Raw genomic sequence first — 27,761 nt, 5'->3', positions numbered from 1 at the left:
GTTATCTTCCTTATCTTTATCATCTCCAACTAATTTTATCTCCTCTGGACCCCAAAGTACCTGTGGCCAAATTGCATCTTTCATGTCCTCGGGATGTCCCAAAGCACCTCATTTAATTTAAAGTGAAGGCTATTTGCTTGGAGAAAGTGCCCACAAATGCTAAGGCAATAAATACCCAGTCCAATCTGTTTTCGTAATGTGGGTTGAGGGATAAGTGTTAGTTGGAGACACAGGGAGAACCTCCTAGCTCTTCCTACATTATGGGATGTTTTACATTCACCATCTGTCGTCTCACCAAATACTGCCACAGTGCAGTGCTCTGTCAGTACTGCAATGAACCCAGTAGTCTAGATTACATACTCAGGGTCCGGAGTAGGGCTTGAGCCCACGACCTGCAGGCTCATAAACACAAGGGTTATAACCACAGACAAATGACCCGAACCAATTCCTAACGTCATCAGAAAAAAAAATTAGGATAGGTTTACTAAAAAGAGGTTTCACCAGCAGAATCTTGACAGGATGTTAAACCATTCTGAGTAAGGTTAAAAAAGACAAAAGGTTCTTTAAACGTGAATGAAAAATGCTTGCCTCTCGAGCCCGTTTCTACACCCGCGTCAATACCAAATTTTAAAACTGTCAAAACTCTCTTAATTTACGATAATATTCACATGCAGAAATGTGCCGCAGCCCGGCACATAATAGAATATCATCAGAACATCCAATATTGATAGAAAATCATTCCGGAAGGTGGTGAGATACGACAGTTGAAAAGTCCAGGTAAACGGAAAGAACTCCTCGTCCTACTGGGCAATCAGACGGTGAATCTTAATGTCGAGCCTCGGGCCGATATATATGGCATTTGATACGTTACACAAGTGAATTTCAGCAGCTATCGATAATAGCAGAGGAACAGGACTAGGTGCCTGACGGAAAATTGTTCTCTCTCTGCACTCTACATCTCCCAATATAAATGTAGCAACAGTGTCACTGGGTACCAAGAGCTCAGTGCATCACAGTGTGGTGTCATAAAGGAGGAGCTCTGATCATCTGTTTACCTGTGTTTTTTTAAAAACAGTAACATTTTACCCACGTAGCCATTATCTCTGTATGTCAATAATACATTGCATTTGCATAGCATCATTAACATGGCAAAAGCCACTTCACAGAAACGTTGTTGTCACCCAAAGTTTGACAATGAGCCATGTGAGGAAATAATAGGACAGATGATTAAAAAATTGGTTGGTATGTTTTAAGGAGAAAAAGGCATAGAGAGATTTAGGGAAGAAATTCCAGAATCCAGGCAATTGGAGAGACAGTTGCCAAGATGGGCAGGTGGCCAGAACTGAGAGGCTGGGGAGCTTACAGAGGTTGGGGAGATATGGAGAGGTAAGTTTATGAAAGGATTTGGAAACAACAATAAGAATTTAAAATTGTTGCTATATTGGAGGCTAATAGTGAAACATCGAGTAGGGTTGATGGGTGACTGGAACTTGGTATGAGTTAGGATAAGGGCAGCAGAGTTTTGGATGAGCTCAGGTTTATTATGTAGGGTGGAAGATGGGAAGGTGGCCAGGAAAGTATTGGTGTAAGTCATGCACCAAGGTAAAGTGTTGTAGCGCTATTAGCCTGCCCTCAGCTGATGCGAAGATGTGCACAGTTTGAACACGTGGGTTCAAAATGAATAGCAATCAGGGAATAGGCTAATGTATAGGCTGAGCTCAACTAAATCAATGCAGACTTAAGCATAGAGCTTGGCACCTGCCTTGTCTGCATGGCTAAGCTCCTCAGTGGATACTGTCACTTAGCCTTGCCGGAAGCATGCTGAGACAAACCACTTTACTGTATGCATCCTAATAACCGTCAACAAGTGCAAAATAACATCTCCAGACTAGAATAGTACATATGATCAGGAATGATGATGCATCAACAAGTGCAAAAGGCCACTAATGACAACATTAAATTATGAGCTTTTAACTTTATTCTGAGAAAAGCAATGTCATTAAACAATGATAAGTTCAGGAAGACCAGCTAGCAAGCAAAGATAGTCTCCTACACACTGGCACACAGTTCAACCTGTGTCCATAGAGTTCAGTGTGTGGGAGTCATGCATTACCAAGAACGCCAAGGCTCTGATGTTTAATCATTTTAATACAACAAGAAGCACAGCTATCGATAGCAATTTTACAAAGAACATAAAATCAAATTATTTTAAAAATCATATTTAACTTGCAATATCCTCATATTTTTTTAGTACTGATTATGGGAGAAAGATTATCGACCTGATGGAGTCTTGCCCTCTCAACAAACAATAGCAAGGCATTGACCACAATTCCCTCAAACGCTTGTTCAGGATGGAATATTTCTGTCGGTCTCCTCTTTAATTATACAAGGTAAAATAATTTGCAGTCATATTTTATGCACATGAGCAAGAACAGGCTCCTGTTCAAAGCCAGGACATCTTAAAGAGACTTCAGTTTGTGTGAAAATTCCACAGTTTGAACAGGTAAGGTAAGAAAAAAAGTAGGAGCAGGAGCAAGCAATCAAGCCTTCTCTGCCATTCAATCAGTTCATGGCTGATCTTCTACTGCAACTCCATTTTCCTATCCTATCCCCATATTCCTCAATTACCTGAATGTTCACAGTCTATCAATCTGTTTTGAATATACTCATTGACTGAGCATCCGCGTCCTCCAGGACACAAAAATTCGAAAGATTCACAAACCCCTGAGTGAAGCAATTTATTTTCATTTCTATATGGCTGACCTCTTATTCTGAGACTATGACCCTGGTCCTAGTCTTTCCACCGAGGGGAACAGCCTCTCAACATCTACCTTTCAAATCCTGGAACGGTTGTACGTGCTTCGATGAGATCGCACGTAATTCTTCTGAACTCCAGAGCGTATAGGCCTGATATTCATTTGGATTGAGGGTACCGTGAGCACTTTTGCAGGGTAAAGTGGCTAGGAACTGATAACAGTTTTGAAAAATGAAAGAGGGCTGTTACATTGGGGTGTTTCAAAGCACATCACATTAGCTGTGTGAGCGTTAAATCAGTTTCCCATAATACTGGCTTCAAAACGCATTTACCTCAACCATCTCTGCAGTGTATGCAATTTAAACATAAATGTTCAACAAATTTGTTGCAGCTTTTTCATTTACAAAAAGGGAGTAATGGGGACATGACAATATTCCTAGTCCTATTGCAAAACTTACTCTTCGACCATTCTTCAAATGCCCAGTGAAAATAATCAACAGAATTGTTGCGGCGCAGGAGGCCATTTGGCCCATCGTGTCTGCACTGGAAACATACAACTACTTTCTCTATTTTGATTCTAAAACCACCAAACAAACAGCACAACCCCTTTAATTTATAAAAAAAAACCTCGTTATTCAGTGAAAACCCAAGTTCCTTCTTCTGGTCACTGCTGTTCTTTGTGAAAGCAGAAGTTCTGCTGAAAATATTAAATTATCTGCCACAGACTTTCATTTGCAGACTCACCAAGAACGTGTACACCTAAAAATTCCCAACAGTCACAAAAGATTGCTCTAGATGACAACCTAAAATAGTGAAAGGTACAACTGGCAACCTTACCCTGGTTTTTGCTGCTGCGCCTGCCATTTGCTGTTCAGAGTTACCTTGAGCCAAAACATGCCGAGCTCTAGGTAACAGGATTGAGAGGAAGCTGCCCAGGCATTGTTACAACACTTCCTGTTCAACTATGACTACCCAGGCTTCATTGTTTGTGATGAGTCTTTTCAAGAGCACAGCCGAGAGCAGTGGAAATTCCAGGTCTTCCCTTCCAAACACTGGCATGAGAAAGCTGCACCCTTGCTCTCCGAATACATTTTGCCATAGCCTTCCTTTATACTACAGGGAACCTATGGCTACCTGTGGCAGAACCATATGGATGAACTGAGACTCAAGCTGTCAAGCATTTCGACCAACGAGCCTGAGGAAGTGTTGTTAGAAAAGAAACTCCGGCCTGCACACTGCTCATCACAATTCCCAAAACGGAACTCCGGTAAATTTGAATAACTTCTGTAATAGTCTCTAGCTGATGAATTCCTCAGTAAGTTTGCGCAGCACGTACTACATCTACTTCCTGTCACATGTGAGGAAGTTATTTCAACCGGGTAATAGCAAATGTTTCGTGCTTAACAATGAGAACTGATCATTACCTGCTCCAAGTACAAAATAATCAGTCTTGGAAGCACGTGTTCTGGGCCTCTCTGTTGCCTATCCCACAGAGCTAAGTCCATCGGTAGCAGCGTCGATAGCCATCACTGAGCCCCATATCATTCTCCAATCAAGAGGTGCCAAGCTCCCAGGGTCACGTCAATGCAAATTTGACAACGGCAGGGAGAGAGAGAGAAGAAAAATCTTTCTCTTATTTTAATTTAGTTTTCTGCACACTTCCATAATTTCTTTAAGATATTTAGGCACTGTATTTTCAGGAACATTTCAAAGCTGGCAAATCTCGGCATCATTGTGCTACTCAAGGAATAACTGGTTCATCGAGTAGTGAAAACAGCATATTGTGGCTTCATAACTCTGTGAATGTTCGCCACAGGATACAATCAACATTCATGGTATGAAAATTGTTGACAGATGGCACCAACTGAAAGGCTGCTGGAAGCCGATTCTACAGGAACTTCCAAAAAACAATTGGGCATGTACATAAAGAGGACAAATTTGTAGGATTAGGAGGAAAAAGCTGGGGTGTGGAGCTAAACTTCTTTCAAAGAGCCAGCACAGATATGAAAGGCCAAATGGCCACTTCCTATGCTGTGAAGTTCTATAATTTGCTAGCCTCAAACAATTCAGAGAATGTCAAAACCTAAGGCACTTTAGGTTGATCAACTGAGCTAAAGATTAAATTGCATGTTTATTTTTAAAAAGGCTGATTTATCAATGGTATATTTTTAATATTTGTCAGTTTTGAAACAGAATGGGCACAATCTTACTGGCTCGCCATGGAGATAAATCGACATGGTGAGCCGGGAAGATCGTGTGCAAGGTCAAGAATCCGATTTGTGGCGTGGCCCTCACACGCGCTCTTCCCGGCTCGCCACACTGAACGACTGGTGTAGCAAGCCGGTAAGATCACGCCAGAAAGGACGCAATTAGCATGACTTCATTTATACTGCATTAGAAATGACTTCATTTATACAGCATTAGTGAGCCCTACATAACTGCCTCCGCCGTCCTGGATGCTCTCCCACCCTGCTGGCAAGATGTCACGCTGGCGAGACACCATCACTTATTTTAAACCAAAAACACACCTCTGCTTATGGTCAGGCAGCAAGAGAACAAAATATTTCAGTTTTGCTTCTTCCTGCGCAGTGGCGCCCAGGCACTCTGAAGTTGGCTTCCCCGGCATACTTAGGCTCTGCCGCCACTTCCCCGCCACCACCCCAAGTCTCAGCTGTCAGAAAAACTGACACAGTTGAAAGATTGTAGTGCTGAGCTTGCACAAAACATTGGCGTGGAGGACTGCCCTTTTCAGGCTGTTATGACACTTAGAGCCTTTTTGTGGAGATACAGGCATCAAGCTTCAGCAGCAATGCAAAGAACACTATACATTGCCCCAAAATGATGCTATAAACTCCAAAAAAGATTACTGACTACCTGTGTTTACTATTCACCTAAATGCCCTATGTGGCACGTCTAAAGGCACAAGCTTAGATAAAGATCTACACAGTCTGTGGCTGACCAAACACTTTGCAATGTCACTGGGGAATTCCATCCTATTAAAGTTAAAATGGACACCGGACAAACATTCATTCACAACAACAACACCGACTTGCATTTTCATATCGTGCCTTTCATGTCGAAACGTACCCCATGGTGGTTCAAAGGAGCGTTACCAGCCAAATAAAAACTTGTCAACAAGCCAAAGGGAGGAAACATTAGGATGGCTGACCAAATGCGTAGTCCCTCAGCAATGGCAACTTTTTAATCAATTTCTATGATGCACACAAGGTCTGCTGTTGCCCTTGGAAGGGCAACCTAAATCTGAGAGGAGAGAAGAGAGAGCAAATAACTCCCACTCTTCACTCAGAACAAAATCTTCACCCCTCACTTCAGACTGCTTCAGTCACAGGTTACTGGGCAATCCTCACTTCAGAGAATATATCATTTCGCCTGAATCTCTTCATTTCTCTGGTTGTTATCTCCTGACATACATCTTGCTGTTTTGGTCTGCAGTTCTGGGTTTTTTTTTTTCCTCCTCCTTGTGACTTCAATTTTCTGCTTTAGAAAAATAAGCCACAGGGGGAAAAAAAATGTTTCTCAGAAGTCAGGCCTGTCAATCTTTGAAGAACTAGGTTTATGGAAAATGGTCCTAACCAATGTAATGTGGCTTGGATTCTTAGTGAAAAGGGATTTTTTGGAAAATATATCATCCAAGGCAAATAATCAGAATGCAGAAAGGTGGTCAGAAGAATATGGGAAAATAAGTTCATTCAATTTCGCCGTGCTACAAGTAATTGGCTTTAAAGAAATTAATCAATGTAGTTCTTGGATTGAGAACAATGCACCAGGCAGCAGGTGCCTCATGCCAATGGGTGCTGTGTCAACATATTGGTAGAACACAAGTCTCTGTGCGCCATTCAGTAATGCACTTGACTCTTAGCTGCCCTGGAAATGGTCTAACAAGCCTCTCTAGTCAAGGTCAATTAGGGGTAGACAACAAATGCTGGCTTTTCCAGTAGTGCCCACATCCCATGAAAGGATAAATTTTAAAACAAATTCTGCCGCACAGATGTTACCTCCCTTGTTTGAACTTGGTTCAACGCATCAGACAGGGAGGGTATCTCACCTACTTTGCCGAGTAAAAAATGTTTGATGAAGATGTCCATTTTATTAAAACGTCACACTTTAGCAACACTGGGAGACTTCTCGAGCATCTATCGCAACTTCATGACATCCCAAAGCACTTTACAGCCAATCAAGTAATGTTTTTTTGATATGTAGTCACTGTTGAAATGTAGAAAATGCAGTAGCATGGTCCTATGAATAATCAAGTGATAATGACCAGATGCTTTAATGATTTTAATATTTTAATGATGCTGGTTGAGGGATAAATATTGACCAACAATATTGGGGAGAACTCCCCAGCTCTTCTTCAGAACAGTGCCTTGGGAGGGCAAACAGTTTGCTGCAGAATAGCATACAGCGAAACATTCAGTCCGTCATGCTTGTGTTGTCACTCAGTTTTTTTATTTGTTCACAGAACATAGACATCGCTGATAAAGCCAGCATTTACTGCCAATTCCTAACTGCCCTTGAAAAGGTGGTGGTGAGCCACTTTCTTGAACCGCTGCAATCCATATGGTGTGGGTACACACATGTGATGGGGGGAGTTTCAGGATGTCAACCTAGAGACAGTGAAAAAACCGTGATACAGTTCCAAGTCAGGATGGTGTGTGGCTTCGAGGGGAACTCAAAGTAGTGACGTTCCCATGCATCCTTGTCCTTCTATGCGGTAGAGGTCGTGGGTTTGGAAAGGGCTGTCAAAGGACTGCAGTGCACCTTTCAGAGAGTACATACCGCTGCCACTGTGCATCAGTGGTAGAGGGAGTGAATGATTAAGGAGGTGAATGGGATGCCAATCAAGCTGACTGCTTTCTCCTGGATGGTGTCAAGCTTCTTGAATGTTGATTGAGCTGCACTGACCCACACAAGTAGAGAATATTCTATCTTGTCGGGATGGCAGACAGGTATTGGGGAGTCAGGAGGTAAATACTTGCCATAGAATTCCCAGCCTCTGACCTGCTCTTGTAACTACTATTTATACGGCAGGTCCAGTTAGTTTCTGATCAGTGATAACCCCCAGGATGCTGAAAGTGGGGCATTCAGTGATGGTAATGCCACTGGATGTCAAGGGGAGATATCTCTTGTTGGAGATGGTCATTTCCTGGCACTTGTGTGGCACGAAAGTTACTTTCCATTTATCAGCCCAGCTTGAATGTTGTCAGGCCTTGCTGTATATGGACACGGACTGCTTCAATATGTGAGGAGTTGCAAATGATACTGAACATCACAATCATCAGCGAATATACCCACTTCTGACCTTATGATTGAGGAAAGATTATTGAATACGGTTGGGCCCAGAATATTACCCTGAGAAATCATAAAACCCTACCTTGCAGGAGGCGGCCATTCAGCCCATCGAGCCTGCACTGACAACAACCCCACGCAGACACTACCCCTGTCACCACATGTATTTACCCTGCTAATTCCCCTGACACTAAGGTTAATTTATCATGGCCAATCAACATAACCCGCACATTTTTGGACTCTGGGAGGAAACCGGAGCACTCGGAAGGAGCACACGCAGATATGGGGAGAATGGGCAAACTCCACACAATCACCCCAGGCCAAAATTGAACCCGAATCCCTGGCGCTGTAAGGCAGCAGTGCTAACCACTGTGCCACCAGGAAGTCTGCAGCAATGTCCTGGAACTGAGATAATTGACCTTCAACAACCACAACCATCTTCCTTTGTGCTAGATATAACTCCAACGAATGGAGAAATTTCCCCGATTCCCGTTGGTTCCAGTTTTGCTGGGATTCCTTGATGTCAGTCAAATATGGCCTTGATGTCAAGAGCAGTCACTCTCACCTCACCTTGAATTCAGTTCTTTTGTCCATGTTTGAACCAAGGCTGTAAATGAGGTCAGGAGCCGAGTGGTCTTGGCAGAACCCAAAATGAGCATCAGTGAGCAGGTCATTGCTGAACAGAATCGACGACCCCTTCCATAGCTTTGCTGATGAGTAGTATTATTTTCTCCACATACCTTTCATTTTATCTTTTTGAATTAGTCTTCACTTCTTGAAAAACCATTATGAATTCTGCTCTGTTACAATTACATAAGGAGAGGACAAATCGTCCCCCTCTTTTTCCACATTTGTGCAAGTGCCGTTTGTGAAAAGGATATACTTGGAAATTCAATGAGTGTTGAACTGTTTACGCACTGTGATCGTAAAATAGCTAATCAGACAGCTTTTCTTGAGTTCAACAAAGAAAGAGGTTAGCTTTATTGTACATAATCTAGACTTTCAGGCAAATAAAAATAACACAACATGCTCCCACACACAAACACAAATGCGATTTAAAGAAATAGCTAGCTGACTTGGCTCTCCTCGATGCAGTAATGCGGGTTTGATTTCATTCAAGAAGTCTCTGCCCGCAGCAGGGATGTCCCTGGTGGTCTCAGTCAGCAAACAGGGTTCAGAACTTTGCAAGGTATGCTGGAGAGAGGTAGGAAGGAGGAACCCAATTTGATTTTCTCTCATCATCTCTCAGCTTCTGAATGCAGCAAAAGCAGAAGCTTTAGTGTAGGCCTGTCACTACTGTCACCCAATGATTCAAACATGGTCATAATTAATCAGTTTACGTCTGGGAATTCTCCCTCTCAGCCAGGTTGTTCGAGAGCCATTTTAGCTTAATAAGTTCATGTTTTGTGATGACTTCAATCAGGCAGCTCAGGTTGGCCTCTAGTCGAAAAGCCAGTAGTGTCAATAAAGACCAAACGCTTGCTTTGGTTATTCGACCAAAGGCCAACTTCAACTGCCTGATTGAAGTCATCACATGTTTGCTTCCTGCCTCTCAGCTAGGTCGTGCAATTAGATTTTAAGGTTCGTCTCCATTAGTTGAATACATCAACCCTTGGTGTGAGAAGGATATGTGGTTCACTTATGGTTTATGGGGCATGGTTTACATTTTCACTCTGGCGGGACGGGGCCTGATATAACTGGCAAGGTTGGCTCAACAGAGATCAGGGTGCCATCTTTAAAGAGCACCCCGATCTGCTTTTAAAAAGGCGTCCCACAGACACAGAGGACCATCCCGACAAGCTTTGGGGCAAAATCCCCCCCCCCCCCCCCCCTACCTTTGTGCTGTCATTGGGGCTCTCCCCTCTTCCCGGAGACCACTGGCACTGCCCAGTCTTCGCCCTCAATCCTCAGGGCCTCCAAGCATCTTCCTTTCTGCCCCCGCACCCAATGTAGTCATTATTACTGGTGGTCATCACACCACCAAGGCTATGGTGTGAAGCCGTTTAGTTACATATACACGTATCCAAAATCATGGAAATCAAGTTTGTGCCCATTTTGGACATGAAACCAATCACATCACAGGTGGGGGAGAGTCTCAAGCTGAGATCTCGCCAGTGCAAATCCCTTTATGACCCTCTCATGCGATTTTGCGGCCATAATGGGATTTGTTCCATGGTGAACAGGCCCGCTAAACTCTGCCCATGTTGTCTCCATCTCACTGGACTGGAACGTGGAAGGCGCAGTGCTTCAAACTGGTTGACCAGTTCCCAGCTTGGGTCACTGGCTGTGTGGAGTTTGCACATTCTCCCAGTGTCTGCGTGGGTTTCCTCCGGGTGCTCCGGTTTCCTCCCACAGTCCAAAAGATGTGCGGGTTAGGTTGATTGGCCATGCTAAATTGCCCATTAGTGTCACTGCTGCCATCAGACTTTTGAATGGACCTAGCTCACACTAAGTTGATCTTTCTCTACACTATGACTGTAACACTCCATTCTGCACTCTCTCCTTTCCTTCTCTATGAGCTGTATCCTTTTCTGTATAGTGTGCAAGGAACAAATACTTTTCACTGATACTACTATATGTAACAATAATAAATCAAATCAAAAAATCAGGGGGACTAGCTAGGGTAAATGGATGGGTTATGGGGATAGGGCCTGGGTGGGATTGTGGTTGGTGCAGACTCGATGAGCTGAATGGCCTTCCTCTGCACTGTAGGATTCTATGATTCTATGATCATCTTTTGCTTCAAGCTCAAGTCGCCTTCAGTCTCTGTTTTTAAGTCTTGAATTTGGGTTTCCAGCTGTTTGGTTAAAAATCATTATTTAACAAAACACATTTTCATCACATACTCACACCAGTGTTTCTATTAACGTCCTATGTATTAACATGCTCCTGCACAGAAAAAACATTTTCTAATTTCTGTCCTTGTCCTTTGGGTGACAATTTATGAATTTGTGCTCTATAATTACCAACATACCAAGCATTGAAACAGTCTTTCCTTATTTACATGATCAGATAATCTATTTTATTTTAGTTGATTTGGTTGAGATAATAAACATTGCCTCAGACTTCCTTGGGACAAATCTCCTGTTCTTCATCAAATTAGAGCCATGGGACCTTTTATTGCAATGTGAGCGGTGGAACCTCTGCTTATTATTTCATCCAAAAGCAGCACGTCCAAGAGTGCTGCACTCCCTGAGTACAACCCTGGGAGTGCTGTCCAGAATGATGTGCTCAGCTTCTGGAGTGCGATTTGAACCTATAACCTTTGGACTCCGAGGCAAGAGTGCTGTACACCAAGCCACATCTGACAACTAAAATTAACTTCAAGGAGACAGAAGCAACTGCGACCTATCGGGATTTTCGATTTAGAATAGCCAGCTCTCGCAGTCTGCAAATCCGCAGCAAAGCAAACAAGGATGAATTCCATTGCAAGATCAAGCATTCCAAAGGCAACACCTCCTATTTCTATGCCATCAAAGCTAGAAACCATTCAGAAAAGACTCCCAGTCCCTTGGAGACAGAATGGAACTCAATCACTGGCTCCAAGTAAACATGTCAGACTTCCAACATCAATAATACAATTACACAGAACAGTCCGACAGAATGGCAAGCGCTGCCGTTCGGAATTGCCGATGATTCCAAATTTCAGAACGGTCTCAACAATAAAAGCTGACAATGTTTTAATTGAAACAACGCTGTGTGCACCCAGTACTTTCCTCTGGTTATTCCCTCTCTGCAACCCATCCCCCCCAACCCCCACCCCGGCCTCAGAAGACTTAATTTGTCCACCAGATGATGACTGCCTCGTCGTAATAATTCTAAAAAATCGAAGGAGTCTCCAGGAAGTTACAGCAACATCACTTTGTACATCAGCAGGAAACTTAGAAAAATAACCATATCACTGGCCACACAAAAATCCCTTAAATCTTTAGGAAAGTCAGAAGAATTAGAATGGGCGGCAAGCAGAGGGCACGAAGTTAAGTGGCAAAAAAAAGCCAGGAGGGCAGACAGACAAGGAGAAATATCAAAATATCGCAGTAGGTAGGATGCACTGCCTGAAGAGGGGGAAGAGTCAGAGTCAGATTCAATGATAACTTTCAAAAAGGAAATTATATAAATAGTTAAAATGGAAAAATCTGCAATGTTGTGTGGAAAAGCAAGGGAGTGGAAGTAATTGGAAGACTCTTTCAGCATGCTAGCAAAGGCACAATAGAACGAAAAGCCACTGTCTGCGCTCTATGATTCTCGGAAAAGGATATTTAACTCATCAAAACTGCCAGTGACAAATTACTACAATCTGCCTGCCGCAGATCAACTTGATTCAAAATCCTGCAGTTTTGTTGGGGTGTCAGTTCTGCCTGGTTTACTGCCAACTGCTTTGGTCACTTCTGCCAAGTCTGATACATAACAAAGAATTTGGCTGCTGTAAAGAGATTTAACCTGGAGTAAACTACAACAAAGAATCAGCATCAAGAAAGTGGAGGGGGCTAATTTTTTCCTTTCTATACCATTGGGTCTAATATAGTGGTTTTTGCACCTTGAATAGTTGCACCCACGTAACAGAGACGCCTAATGGTACCTACTGAAAAACAGTGCCAACTAATTAATGGAAAATAGTGCTGCTGTTGCAGAAACATTTTTATATAGTCACAGCAATAGAAGTAAACCAGCTGCCATCAGACTTTTGAAAGGACCGACCTCATATTAAGTTGATCTTTCTCTACACCGTAGCTATGCCTGTAACACTACATTCAGCACTCTCTCCTTTCCTTCTCTACGAATGGTATGCTTTTTCTGTATAGCATGCAAGAAACAATACTTTTCATCGTATGCTAATATATGTGACAATAATAAATCAAATTAAATCAAATACAGAGAACTGGGAGAAATCTGATGATCTTGAGGATCCCTTTTGAATTTGCCCGATGGTCCAGTGAACCCCAATTTGAAAACGCATGGGCCAAGACTAAATCAATGGGGCGGCATGGTGGCAGGCACTGCTGCCTCACAGCGCCAGGGACCCGGGTTCAATTCTGGCCTCGGGTCACTGTCTGTGTGGAGTTTGCACATTCTCCCTGTGTCTGCGTGAGTTTCCTCCAGCTGCTCTGGTTTCCTCCCACAGTCCAAAGATGTGCGGGTTAGGTTGATCGGCCATGCTAAATTGACCCTAGTGTCAGGGGGATTAGCAGGGTAAATAAGTGGGATTACGGGAATAGGGCCTGGATGGGACTGTGGTCGGTGCAAACTCGGTGGGCCGAATGGCCTCCTTCTGCACAGTAAGGGTTCTATGATAAATGTCAATTTTGGGGCAGATGGTATTTGAAGAAAATCATACTTAGGTACAATTTAATGCTAACTATAACAGTGTTTCACAGAGGCAGAAACATGTGACACTGCACATCACAGACAGACTCTGGCCCATCCTAAATCAGTTCTACTGCCCAGTAATGGAACATGTTGGTTCAGTTCACAACACGAACAATCCTCCGCAGTAGCCCATGAGTGTACCACAATGGTGAAAATTGAGGTCAAAGGGATTTTGAGAAAGAGCACTCCAGAAAGACGATCATTTCCCGGAGTTTAATTTGATGAGATAATCAGCAGCAGCTATAACATACATCGCATTTAATTGTAATAAAATCCACTCTGTGGTAAGAAACTTTAACTCCCAAATCAAATGGGGAAGCAGTTAAAATGGAGCAGATGAAATAGCCACTACTTTATTCCCACTCAGATATAATTTTAAAATGGCTGGTGTTTTCATGCCTCTAAAGTGCCCATTCAGAGTCAGATGGGAGCCTCACACACTCAGATGGGAGCCTCACACACTCATACAAATCTACATCAAGATGCTATCAATACAAGCTCTGCATTACATCCTGACAGCTGACACTGAAAACGCCTTTTTCTAGGTAAACGTTAAATTTTCCTCTGTTGGACCAGGCTTCCAAGCTGCACTAGGAAAGCAATGATCATCTTGTCCATCTTACTTGGCAGCGGGCAGCTTAGAACCGTGCAGCTCAAACTGTCAGTAACATAGCATGGCCTCCCTCCCACTGCCACATGCCAATGGGCGCTGCCTGTTCTTTCCCATCCTGGAGTTCAATTTTTCACCCATGCAACAATTCTAACATCCTGAAGTGCATCCACACTCCAAAGCTGGGCAAATGTGCAGAATCGCAACAGCTGTGCACTTTTACTAAATCTAGGAGTGCACATCTGAATCCATGGACCAGTCTGGCTCCAAAGAAAGCAAGACTACATACTGCAGTTACACTATGTATCTTTACTGTCACTGCAGTTGAAACCCAGCCTGAAGGTAACTGTCCTCACTTGACCCTGGTCCATTTGCCGTTGCTTACTGCTGCTGTAACAGTGAGTTACTCTATAGCAGGCAATTCTTTGTGAGATTACACTTTGTTCCTGTGCACACCTCAAAATAGTGCAACAATTCAATGCCAGCCAAACAGTTCAAGTTATAGAATCATAGAATCCCTACAGTACAGAAGGAGGCCATTCGACCCATCGAGTCTGCACCGACCACAATCTCACCCAGGCCCTATTTCCGTAGCCCCACATATTTACTCCGTCACTCTCCTGAAACTAGGGTCAATTTAGCATGGCCAATCCACCTAACCCACACACCTTTGGACTGTGGGAGGAAACCGGAGCACCCGGAGGAAACCCACGCAGACACGGGGAGAATGTGCAAACTCCATACAGGCAGTGACCCAAGGCTGGAACTGAACCCGGGTTGGTGACGTTGTGAGGCAGCAGTGCTAACCACTGTGCCACCGTGCCGCTCACCCACTGTGCCACCCATCATCAATCTTTAACAGGTAATAATAATCCTGAGGACTAAATGTCAAGCAAGCATTTAAAGCTTGGGCGGCACGGTAGCACAGTGGTTAGCACTGCTGCTTCACAGCTCCAGGGTCCCGGGTTCGATTCCCGGCTCGGGTCACTGTCTGTGTGGAGTTTGCACATTCTCCTCGTGTCTGTGTGGGTTTCCTCCGGGTGCTCCAGTTTCCTCCCACAGTCCAAAGATGTGTGGGTTAGGTTGATTGGCCAGGTTAAAAATTGCCCCTTAGAGTCCTGATGCGTAGGTTAGAGGGATTAGCGGGTAAATATGTGGGGGTAGGGCCTGGGTGTGATTGTGGTCGGTGCAGACTCGATGGGCCGAATGGCCTCCTTCTGCACTGTAGGGTTTCTATAATTAAAAAAAATAATAATAAAGCTTATTATTTATCAAAATTGATACACTCAATAAAGATCTTCATTTCTGTACTTTTCAATCTCATTCCTCTGACGGGTAAGCTCACATGTAAACTGTTGCTGCAGAATATGTCTCAGCGAATCATCAATATGGACAGATTAAGAGTTAAGTTTAACTTACCTGCACTGAGTATCAAGGTATAGTGCTAAGGTTCAAGTTGTTTACAATATGGAAACTGTGCTGTAGCTTGTGACATTTCCAAATGGGTCCACTACAGTTGAGACTGAACTTCATTCAAAGGTCAAAGCAAGGATCTGACAGAAAGGCCTGGAGCACTGAGTGACAAGGGCATGAGGTGGAAAACAAAGCACGCCAGAAGATGAATGGTCTGACATGTGTCAGGAGTTGTGCCAGATTACAAGCTTGGGGTGCTGAGTCCACCATAAGCAATGAGGACAATTCATAACATAATTTAAACCCACTACAGCTGTGTTGTAATATTGAAATAAACTCCCTGACCCTGAAACTGCACCACAAACAATGCATTTGTCTCTAATTCCATTTGTTGCTATTTCAATGAATGAGTTAATCCAATAGTTATACTAAAATAATGGTTGACATTCCACTGATCTTCTACTTGGAAGGGGCATTGAGTGGATAGCATTTTGTGGCCCATTGAACAAACTCGACTGGACTAATGTAACAGTACTGAAACGTACCCTATTGACCAAATACAAGTAATTACAGTTAGTGGATTTAAAACTAAAATATTACTTAAAATAACTGCAATAAGAGTCTTGTGAACAAAGAACAAAACATCACAGGAACAGGCCCTTCGACCCTCCAAGCCCGCGCCGCTCCCTGGTTCAAACTAGACCATTCTTTTGTATCCCTCCATTCCCACTCCATTCATATGGCTATCTAGATAAGTCTTAAACGTTCCCAGTGTGTCCACCTCCACCACCTTGCCCGGCAGCGCATTCCAGGCCCCCACCACCCTCTGCGTAAAATACCTCCTTCTGATATCCGTGTTAAACCTCCCCCCCCCTCACCTTGAACCTATGACCCCTCATGAACGTCATCACCGACCTGGGCAAAAGCTTCCCACCGTTCACCCTATCTATGCCTTTCATAATTTTATACACCTCTATTAGGTCACCCCGCATCCTCCGTCTTTCCAATGAGAACAACCCCAGTTTACCCAATCTCTCCTCATAACTAACCCCTTCCATACCAGGCAACATCCTGGTAAACCTCCTCTGCACTCTCTCTAAAGCCTCCACGTCCATCCGGTAGTGTGGCGACCAGAACTGGGTGTAGTATTCCAAATGCGGCCGAACTAACGTTCTATACAACCGCAACATCAGACCCCAACTTTTATACTCTATGCCCCATCCTATAAAGGCAAGCATGCCATATGCCTTATTCACTACCTTCTCCACCTGTGACGTCACCTTCAAGGATCTGTGGACTTGCACACCCAGGTCCCTCTGCGTATCTACACCCTTTATGGTTCTGCCATTTATCGTATAGCTCCCCCGTCGCGTTAGTTCTACCAAAATGCATCACTTCGCATTTATCTGGACTGAACTCCATCTGCCATTTCTTTGCCCAAATTTCCTGCCTATCTATATCCTTCTGTAGCCTCTGACAATGTTCCTCACTATCTGCAAGTCCAGCCATTTTCGTGTCGTCCGCAAACTTACTGATCACCCCAGTTACACCTTCTTCCAGATCGTTTATATAAATCACAAACAGCAGAGGTCCCAATACAGAGCCTTGCGGAACACCACTAGTCACAGGCATCCAGCCGGAAAAAGACCCTGTGGTTCAAACTCAAATTGATAGCAACAGGTCACAACGTTAAAAAAGCTGTCCTTTGGTCAGTCATTTGACTGCAGCAGGATCAAGTGCGAGCATGTCTCTTCTGGCTTCCAACAAGAACCCCTCAAGATTCAAACATTCAGGTATATAAGTTTGGTATCAAAACCTGCTGCAGCACCAAAATAATGGCAAACAAAACTTGACGCCGGGCCAAAGGCAGAGATGTTAGGACAGATAATCAAATGGTTGGCCAAAGGGGTAAGTTTTATGGTGCAGCTTTATTTTAAGCTTGAGAGAGAAGTAGAGAATTGGAGAGTTTAAGGAGAGATTTCAGAGCTTGGGGCTTTGGCAGCTGAAGGCATGGCTAATGGTGGATTGATTATAGACAGGGGTGTGCTAAAGACCAGAATTGGAACAGCACCAAGATCTCCAAGGCCTATCGGACTGGAAAAGCTTACAGAGATAAGGAGGAGCGAGGCCATAAAGAGATTTGAAAACATGAATGAGGTTTTTAAATTTGTAATTTTAAAACCACACTGGATGACGTCTAATAACAAATGAAAAAAACATCAGATTATGATGCCTCAGCCCAATCAGTCAAAGTAGAGACGGAATTAGCAAATACTTCCCTAACAGCACTGTGGGTGTACCTGTATCTACATCATATGGAACTGCTGCAGTTCAAGGCGGCAGCTCACCACCATCTTCTCAAGGGCAGTGAGTGATTGGCAGTGCCAGCAACGCTCAGGTCTCATGCATGGTTATAAAAAAGAATCCAGGTCAATGGTCAATTGCAATGCTGCATTTCTGAAGACAAGAAAAATGTTCTGTGGTTTATATTTGTTCTGCTAATTCACGGGATGTGGGCATCACTGGCAAGGTCAGTATTTATTACCCATCCCTAATCATCTTTGAACAGGTGGTGGCAAGTTGTCTCCTTAAGCCACGGCAGCCCACGCTGTGTGGTACGCCCATACTACTGCCATGGATTTTGACCCAATGCAAGAACTTATCTCAAAGTCAGGATGGTGCATGACTTTTTTTGGGGGGGTGGGGGTGCACTTGCAGATGGCAGTGGCCTTCCCATGTTCCTGATGGTCATGTTCTTCTAGATGGTAGAGACCACAGGTTGCTGTCAGTGAAGCCTTGGTCAATTTTATAACAGAACAACTGCTATGTAAAATTATCTTTACAGAAACATATACATTGGAGCCACATATTTTAGCTATCATGAAGCTGAAATCCCTCTGCTAATCCTATCCAAAAACAAAATAGCTGTGGCTGTCTCGTGGTGTTCTTCTATAATTAGCAAACACAGGAATTTTAGCCTCTCATTTTAATAACTAAGCTGAAACCTATATTCGACATCATGCACTCACTGGTGGACAATCTGTAATATTTGGTCACATAAAGCAGGCGTACCCAAACCTTCAGTCTTAAAATCCACGCTCCCATTAATTTGTCTGAACTTCATATTACTGATACTAACAGATCTCGATGTTTTGATCTAGGATTGATGCGCCATGAACCAACACTGCTGAGAACAGCCTATTTCAAACCCACCCGGTTCACAAGATTCAAAACCAGCAAAAAAGGATTGAATTGACTGATGTTAGAGGGCTGGATTGAGTTGAATGGGTTCTGAAAGCTGGATTCCTGAGCTGGAGTCCACATCAGTTTGCACTGCCCCCATTTAAGGAATATTAGAAATGTGTGAAATTAAATGACACACAGACACAAGTGTTACTTAGATTGGGTTTTACAAGCACTGCTTTCTCTTTCAATTTTTCCAACAGTTCCTTAACATGTCAGCTACGGCTCAGTCACACCTCGAGTCAGAAGGTCCTAGGTTCAGGCTGTTCTTGAGACGTGGGCACAAAATGTAGGCCAACAATTCCATTGCCAAAGGAGTGTACCAAAGTAGTGCTGCACTGGCAGAAGTGGTGTCTCTCAGATCAGACATTAAACTGAGGCCTCGTCTGCAGTCTTCAAGTGGGTGTGAAAGATTTAATTTTGAAGAAGAGCAGTGGAACGTCTCATGTGTCCCGCCCAATATATGTCTGCCATGAAATATTACTAAAAGAACAGATTATCTGGTCATTATCACATTGTTGCTGATGAGAGTTTGCTGTGTGCAAATTAGCTACCAGATTTCCCTACACTACAACAGTGACACACTTCAAAAATGTATTTTAGTGGCAACAAAGCACTTTGAGACATCATGGGGTCATGAAAGGCGAAACAGAAATGCATGTTCTTTTTTTAAATGGCTCCTACGACCTGGAAGATTTATTTTAATCAATAACATGTCCTACCGAGTTACGTAGCTCATAGTGATAACAATTATTCTACCTTGCAGTAACTTGCACTGAATTAACATTGGTGCTGAACTATGGAATATGAAACAGATTAATGTTTTTATTTATTAATTTAACAAATCGAATAACTTAATTAGAAATTATTAAAACTTTTGAAGCTTAACCAAAACAGCAAATTGGAACAGTGAAACATTCAAGAATCCTGTCAACTTTGCTTCGGAATGGTTCAAGCCCTGCCACTGCACTGAGTACATAGTCCAGCCTAATACTTTGGTGCAGTACTGAGGGAGTGCTGCATTCTCTTGGGGGCAATCTGCCATATGAGACCTTAAACTAAAGCCCCAGCTGCATATTGAAGTGGTACCACTCAAAGAACAGCAATGGAACTGTGCTAATGGTGATCCCTCAGCTAACACCAATGGAAGCTAGTTAACAGATCTAATTGATCTGTCTAGCAGTGACTGCGTTACTAAAGAAATTGAGGGGCTCAAGAAGCAGTATGGAATGTCCTGAGAGTGAGAAAGATTCTGTATAAATGCAGGTTCTTTCTTTAAACATCTGGACAACACTCTATAAGGGGTACCATCACTATTCAATAACATTTGTGATTTGAAAGATGTGCTGGTTCGGTGCATTGGCGATGCTATATTTTCCTTTAGTGTACCCGAACAGGCGCCGGAGTGTACCGACCAGGAGATTTTCACAGTAACTTCATTACAGTGTTAATGTAAGTCTACTTGTGACACTAATAATAAATAAAATTACTTCAGAAACAGGGGTACCTAGTTGGAAAAATACTACCTAGCTTTGCCTTCTTGTAACCTTCGTGAACCATGAAATTTAAAACAGGATGCTGAAGACATCTGCTTCTATATTAAAGTTTCCCCTCTCTCATTTCGATTTTTTGATGCAACTGAAGAATTGCAATAAAACACTTGTGCGTCTATCCTTTAAAATTTCTCACATTTCACAATTTACAGATCCATTTGAAGTTGCGTTTCAAATTACAGAATCCTGCAGCACTGGAGGCCATTCAGCCCATCATATATGGTTCGTGAAAGAGTTGTCCAATTTAATCTCACACTGCAGCTTTTGCCCAAATCCCAGAAAATTTGATCTCTTCCAAGTACCAATTTCCTTTTAAAAGTTCCTTTGAAACAGCTTCTGCTAGCTGCTCAGATATTACATTCCATACTTTAACAACCCTCTGTGCGTAAAATATTTATCCTCGTCTCTCTTCCAGCTCTTTTGTCAATTATTGTAAATCCATGACTTCTGGTTTTTGACTGACTTGCCAGAGGAAAATGTTTCTCCCCATTCGCTTTATTCAAATCCCTCATAACTCTGAGTTCCTTTATTTGGTTTCCCCTTAATCTTCCTCTGCTCTAAGGAGAACAATCCCAGATCCTGTAATCTCGCCACATAAGCAAACTCCCTTCTCCCTGGCATCATCCTGGTAAACCTCCTCCATGGCCTTGACATCCTTCAGAAGTGTACCTCCAGCTGAGGCCTGCCCAGCGATTTGAAAAATTTAGCTTAACTTAATTCATTGCCCTTATTTGCAAAGCCAAGTATCCTAAATGCCCTCCTAACTGCCTGACCAACTTGCTCTGCAGCTTCAAGGATTTGTGAGCATGAACCCCTTGTTCCCTCATGCATTTCCCCTCAAAATATTATCATTTAGTTTCACTATTTTGTTCCTCCAGAAGTGGAACAAAGATACAATAAGAAACAGGAAACCATGCTAAACAATAATTTTCCTTTCATAGCTTGACTGTAAACGTACCATATCTAAGTTGATAATTATCTGCCTCCCAACATTAAAACACCATACTGTCTGCGGAGTTTAAAACTCTGTTGCATATTTCCAGACAAATTTATTAGGTAGATGTCATAAGAAATTCCCAAACCACCCGATTATTGAAATGACTTAATTTGAATTTCAGACTGAATGTTGTTTATAGAATCTTAGGATGGTTACAGCACAGGAGGAGGCCATTTGGTTCAACATGTCCGTGCCAGCTCCATAAGAGCAACTCAGCTCATCCCACTCCCTTGCCTTTACCCATAGCTCTGTAAATCTTTTCTCTTTAGATAAATATCCAATTCCGCCACATTCTCAGGCAGTGCATTCCATATCCTGAACACTCTGCATAATAATCTTTTTCCTCATGTTGCCTCTGGTTCCTTTGCCAATCATGTTAAATTGGTGTCCTTTGATTCTCTACCATTCCACCAAAGGGAACAGTTTCTCCCAATCTACTCTGACAGATCCCTCGTGCTTTTGAACATCTCGATCAGATCACCAATTAGCTTTCTTCATTAAGATGACCAATTCCAACTTCTCCAATCTATCCTCGTAACTGAAGTCCCTCATCCCCACAGCCATTCTTCTCATTTTTTTCTGCACCCTTTCTAATGTCATCCATGAAGTGGGGTGCCCAGAATTGGACACAATCCTCCAATTGAGGCTGACTCAATATTTACAACTCTCAGATTCAAAGCCACTGAATTGAAAGCAAGATGAGTAAACCCACATACTTTGATGGGGATGTGTTTCATATTAAAGTATTTCACTGAGCATTTAAAATATTAAAGCAAACTCCATTGTGAGTGTTTTCAGTTGCCTCGGCTCTAAGTTCTGGAATTCTTACCCTAAAATTATCTGCCTCGCCTCCTTTAATACCCCATTTAAAATTATTTGACCCAGCTTTTGGTCATCTGTCTTCTGTTGCTCAATGTCAAACTTCCTTTGGTAATGCTCCTATGCAATGCCTTGAGGCATTTTAGTACATTAAAGGCACTATATGAATGAAATCTGTTGTAATAATGTCTGTAATTTTGAACAGAGAAAATTACAGACATTAATTTTGCCTGTAAGTCAATCTAGTGTGGCCACATCAGTATAGTAAAACGTACAGATACTAAGTTTTGGGGTTATAACCCAATGCCTCTTGGTGAAGCAGCCCGAGAGTGAGGTTTGTAGCGTAGGCCTGGCTGTCCCCCAGCACAAAGAAAACAACAGAGCCACAATTCTTCAAATCATCTCCCAATGAGAAAAATGAAGATAGAAAGAGGCACCAATCTGAAGAGCAGAAGAGAAAATGCAAAAGGAAGAATCAAAGCACTGTCAGACATTCCAGGAGATCATGCATTCGTCGAAGTTAAAATAATAAACCATTCATCCTGACAGCCCCAGGGAGAGGCCGCCTAACAGCTATGTGAGGGTTGTGATGGTGGTATGGGGGGGGGGGGGACATAACACGGATGACCAAAAGCTGGGTCAAATAATTTTAAATAGGGTATTAAAGGAGGTGAGGCAGAGAGACGGGCAGATAAGTTTAGGGAAAGAATTCCAGAACTTAGAGCCGAGGCAACTGAAAACACTGTCACTAACGGTGCAATGATGAAAATCAGAGATGTGCAAGAGGTGAAAATTGGAGGGGCGCAGAGACCATGGAGGGTTTTATAACTGGAGGAATAATTAGGATTGAGCGAAGTGATCCATGGAGGGATCGGAAACAAAGGACGGGAATTTAAAATTAAGGCATTGGTAGAGGAAGTGCTAATGACATTTGGTGAGCACAAGGGTGATGGGTAAACAGGATTAAGTTTATGGGTAGCAGACATTTAGATGAACTTCAGTTTACGCAAGGCCAAAAATCGGAGGCTGATCATCAGAGCATTGGAATAGACCCTCCAGGTCATTACTCTAAAACTCCCCACAATATGAAAAAACAGCAAATGGAAAGCACTGGTCCTTCTTTAGCACGAAATTGAGAGCCACACTTCCTCTCCACGACACTAGCTTCTGTTCCTTGAGCAAATCTAATTAAAATAATCTAATTCCTAGTCATGATTCGCTTTACTTTCATTAGCTGTAATGTTGCAACATTCAAACAGAGCCTAGGAGAGGCGGGACTTCGGGATCTCATGTTTAATGTTCTAGGAATATAAACAAAAGCAGTATCAATTTTCACAGGGGAATTTTACAGGAAGAGTTGTAGGCAGGGATGGGATGAGGTACTGTATCAATGCAAATGAGGAATTTCTTCTCAATCGTCTAGGATCTCTGCAAATCACAGTTCCCATCAGCTAATGGTACAAAGAAGAGGGGACACATTTAAGATTTTGGGCAAGAAGTGCAGGAAGGATTTTTTTTATACTGAATGGTAATGATCTGGAACTCGCTGCTAACAAGGATACTCGAAATAGAAATGATCAACGACATCAAAAGGAAATTAACAAGCCCTCGAGTCGGGCTATGGAGATCAGGTTGGAAAATGGGATTGAGTGCACAGCTCTATACAGAGCCAGCTTAACAGCTCAAATATGGCATCCTCTGTAGCATTTTCCGACCCTAAAAGTGCCCCAATTCAAGGATTGCAAGTTTAAAGTATTGTTAGCAAACTCAAAGTCCATACTGGCTGTGAGCGAGAGGTTACTAAACCCAGGAATACAACAGTGGCACGAAAGTTGCTTTTTTGGCATTGGTCCTCCAAGTCAGAAGTTTGTGGGTTCAAACTCCAGCCCAGAGATTGGGCGTGTAGTGTTTTGCTTAAATGACAATCAGTCATTATAATGTTTTTGCAACTGGCCAAGTGGTCTAGAGTTGCAGGTGATGGTATGTTACGGTTCACTCAGGGAGTCCGAGATGCTATGGCAATATGCACTTTCACGTGCGTGTTGCAGTCTGGAGCTATGGATAGTGGCTGACCAGCAGTCTCTCCTGCTCTTACTGTCTGCCACTGGCGTGTTGGAAGGATTTGCAGGTTCACATTCAACCTATTTGGCTGGTTATGAATGCACCTTCCTTGGCCATCAAGTCCTGTGGTGAGACTCAAACTGGGCATTTCTAGCTCAGAGGCAGTGATGCTACCCACTGTGCTTCAGAACCTTCTGGAAAGGCATGATCTCCAGGTAACCTCACGTTCAGTGTCCAGTGGTAACACTTCAAAAATACATAATTGGCTGCAAAGTGTTTTGAGTTGCCCAATGATGATGAAGAGTGCTTTACGATGAATGTTTTTCTTTGTTTTCTGTTGCGGGGTGTGGGGGAGGGATGGAATGTGATGTTCAATGTCTACCCTCTCAATGGGCATACAATATCCCAGGGTACATGTGTAAGGGACATTTAATCCTCAATCAGCATTGCCAAAAGAGGATTATCGGGTAATTTATCTCAGTGCTGTTTGTAGGAGTTGACAGTGCACAAATTGGCTCTGAGGTCTGCCCACAAAATAAGCGACTGCACTTCAGAGACTTCATCAGCTGTAAAGTACAGTGAGAATGTCTGTGTCAATATGCGCGATCTTCTTGGAGATCCTCTCCACTTGGAGTTTACCCCAGTCCAACGCCGGCATCTCCACATCACAGCTGTAAAGTACCCAGGGAAGCCCCGAGGCTGGGAGAGACACAACATAAAATGTAAGTTTATTCTTTCATTTTTGGCATTAGTGTCCTGCTGTTCGAATGACACAGAAGTCAGCAACAGCCCCCCAAAAACCTATCAGGTTTGCTCAGGATAGTTGCTGGGAATATCCAGTTAAAATTTTAAAAATTCTGCTGAGTGAATCCAACTCTGGGACTTAGTGCACAAGGGGACACGCACGCACGCACACACTCAGCAAAATTAAAGTCAATGGGAATTGGGAGGGAAAATCTTCCATGGTTGGAGTCATAACTGGTGAGTACAAAAGAACTTGGTTGTGGTTGTTGGAGGTTAATCACCTCAGTCCCGGAACATCCTGCAGGAGTTCCTCAAGATAGTGTCCGAGGCCCAGCCATCTTCAGCTGTTTCATAAATGACCTTCCCCCCATCATAAAGGTCAGAAGTGGGAATGTTTGCTGATGATTGCACAAAGTTCTGCCCACTCGCCACTCCTCAGACACTAAAGCAGCCCATGTCCATATGCAGATAGGCATGGACAACATTCAAACTTGGACTGATAAGCGGCAAGAAACATTTGTGCTACACAAATGCCAAGCCATGACCATCTCCAGCAAGAATATAACCATCTCCCCTTAACAGTCAATAGCATTAGCATTGCTGAATCCCCCACTATCAACATCCTGGGGCTTACCACTGACCAGAACCTGAACCGAAACAGCCTTATAAATATTGTGACCACAAGAGCAGGTCAAAAGCTAAGAATTCTGTGCCATGTAACTCACCTCCTGATTTTTCCATAGCCTGCCCACAAGGTACAAGTCAAGAGTGTGATGGAATATTCACCACTTGCCTGGATAATTATTATTTGATTTATTATTGTCACATGTATTAGTATACAGTGAAAAGTATTGTTTCTTGCGTGCTATACAGACAAAGCATACCATACATAGAGAAGGAAAGGAGAGGGTACAGAATGTAGCGTTAGTCACAGCTAGTGCAGCTCCATCAACACTCAAGAAGCTTGACACCATCAAGGAGAACACAGCCCACTTGGATTGGCACCCCAGCCATAAACATTCACTCCCTCCACCACCAATGCACAGTGGCAGCAGTGTGTACCATCTACAAGATGCACTGCATTATCACATCAAGGATCCTTCAATGACTGCTAGACATGCAAATTCTACCACCTAGGACAGGGCAGCAGACACATGGGAACACCACCGCCTGCAAGTTCCTCTCCAATGTCACATGCCACCCTGACTTGGAAATATATCATCGTTCCTTCACTGTCACTAGGTCAAAATCCTGGAACTCCCTTCCTAACAGCATTGAGGGTGTACCTACACCACATGGGCTGCAGCGTTTCAAGAAGCAGCTCACCCACCGTCTTCGCAAGGACAATAGGAATGGCAATAAATGCTGGCCTACCCAGTGAAGCCCTTGTTTCCTTGAATTAATTTTTTAAAAGCATTCTGGTGCATGTATACAGCACTCCCTCCATGGCCAATATATCCCTCAGTGAAGTGAATCTTTCTTTAAATAAGGAGCCTCTTTAAAATGAGTGACTGCCACTTTTACCAACAAAATAATGAATGCGCTTCAGAAGTAATCCATTGATAATGAAGATTCAAGGGCGTCTTGAGACTGCGATAAGGAGCTTTAGAAATGCAAAATTTCAACCAGCAAACAGGTGCTGCCTTTTATCTCCGACTTACTAGCTATCATCCTTCTTTCCCTTCCAAGGAGCACTTCAACACTGCTGAATGCCTTCCTAGACGGCCCAACCAAGATTTGTATTTAGCTACAAATGTTTTACTGGGAAGTGGAGGAAACGAGAGAGGCTTTACATGGTTTCCATGATATCTATGAGTCAATTTTAATGGAGGTGGGGGCAAACGGAAAGATGTTTGCACAAATGCACATGGTTCATAAATAAACAACACTGAATGATGGGAACCCTCAACTGGCAGGGTCGGACTGAAAATAGAGTTGAATGAAACTGAAACTTGACAACTTGGTGTTGTTACTTCAACTAAGGACCACTGCTTAATAATAAAAGGTTACATGATGTGCCTGGTCAGATTGGCAACCACAGTGGTTGTACTCAAAACAACCAAATTGGGATATGACCCAGGGTAGGAAGGATAGGAGACACTCAACAAACATCCCTAAATAGTAAGTTGTTGCACATTTGCCCTTGTGCAACCCTGTCTTTGTAGCCATGTTAAGGCTTCTGCCCTTTCTCTCATGAATCTCCCGTCAACAAGGCTCTGGATTTATCAGGTCAATTATAGATGGAACAATAAATGCTGGCCTCGCTAGCGACGCCCACATCCTGTAAATGAATGAAAAAAAGACATGTGCCTGCTGTGCCAGAGAATAAAAAAAGACTTGCATTTACATAGCACTTTTCACAACATAAGCATGTCCCAAAGTGCTTTACGTCCAATGAAGTACATCTGAAGTATACTCACTGCGGTAATCTAGAGGCAAGTATGGTACTGATTGTCACTGATCAATTTATACTGTTGAACTGTAGTGAAAAAATGGATTTAGATGGAAAAAAACCATGTTTTTTAATGAAACATTAAATATTAACTTATCTGAGTCTCACTGAGTCTCACATCCAAGGGATAATTTCCCGATTGTTAATGTCGCACTAAACTCTTAATGTAAGGATAGAATTTATAGGAATATAACAATCACCATATAAGTAACTTGCACTCACAAGAATGGACCATATTGCATTACTGAATGGAAACAGGGGTGACAATGCGGACAGTACTGAGAATTGCTTTGCGAAAGCACGAAATGGCAGGGGTTTTGCCGTCTGGCTGCTTGAACTTTCTCCATTCCCTCCCCCCTTCTTTCCATGAACACAAAATTTTACAATCCCCTGACTGAAGGCATCAAAGTAGGAAATACTACACGTTCTGCTTTTAGCAA

At 43.0% G+C, this 27,761-nt stretch overlaps 1 protein-coding gene across 1 annotated transcript in view; it reads right to left on the bottom strand.

Moving 5' to 3' along the window:
- Nucleotides 1–27,761, bottom strand: part of LOC144486341 (homeodomain-interacting protein kinase 3-like) — a gene marked incomplete at its 3' end in the record, with an annotated part of 193,684 nt that overhangs the window by 121,331 nt on the left and 44,592 nt on the right. The gene's annotated exons all lie outside the window — the stretch shown is intronic.

This window comes from Mustelus asterias, unplaced genomic scaffold (assembly GCF_964213995.1).
Source record: "Mustelus asterias unplaced genomic scaffold, sMusAst1.hap1.1 HAP1_SCAFFOLD_312, whole genome shotgun sequence".
Taxonomy (NCBI): domain Eukaryota; kingdom Metazoa; phylum Chordata; class Chondrichthyes; order Carcharhiniformes; family Triakidae; genus Mustelus; species Mustelus asterias.
The sequence above is the reverse complement of the archived record's forward strand: the minus strand, read 5'-3'. Positions and strand labels throughout refer to the sequence as shown.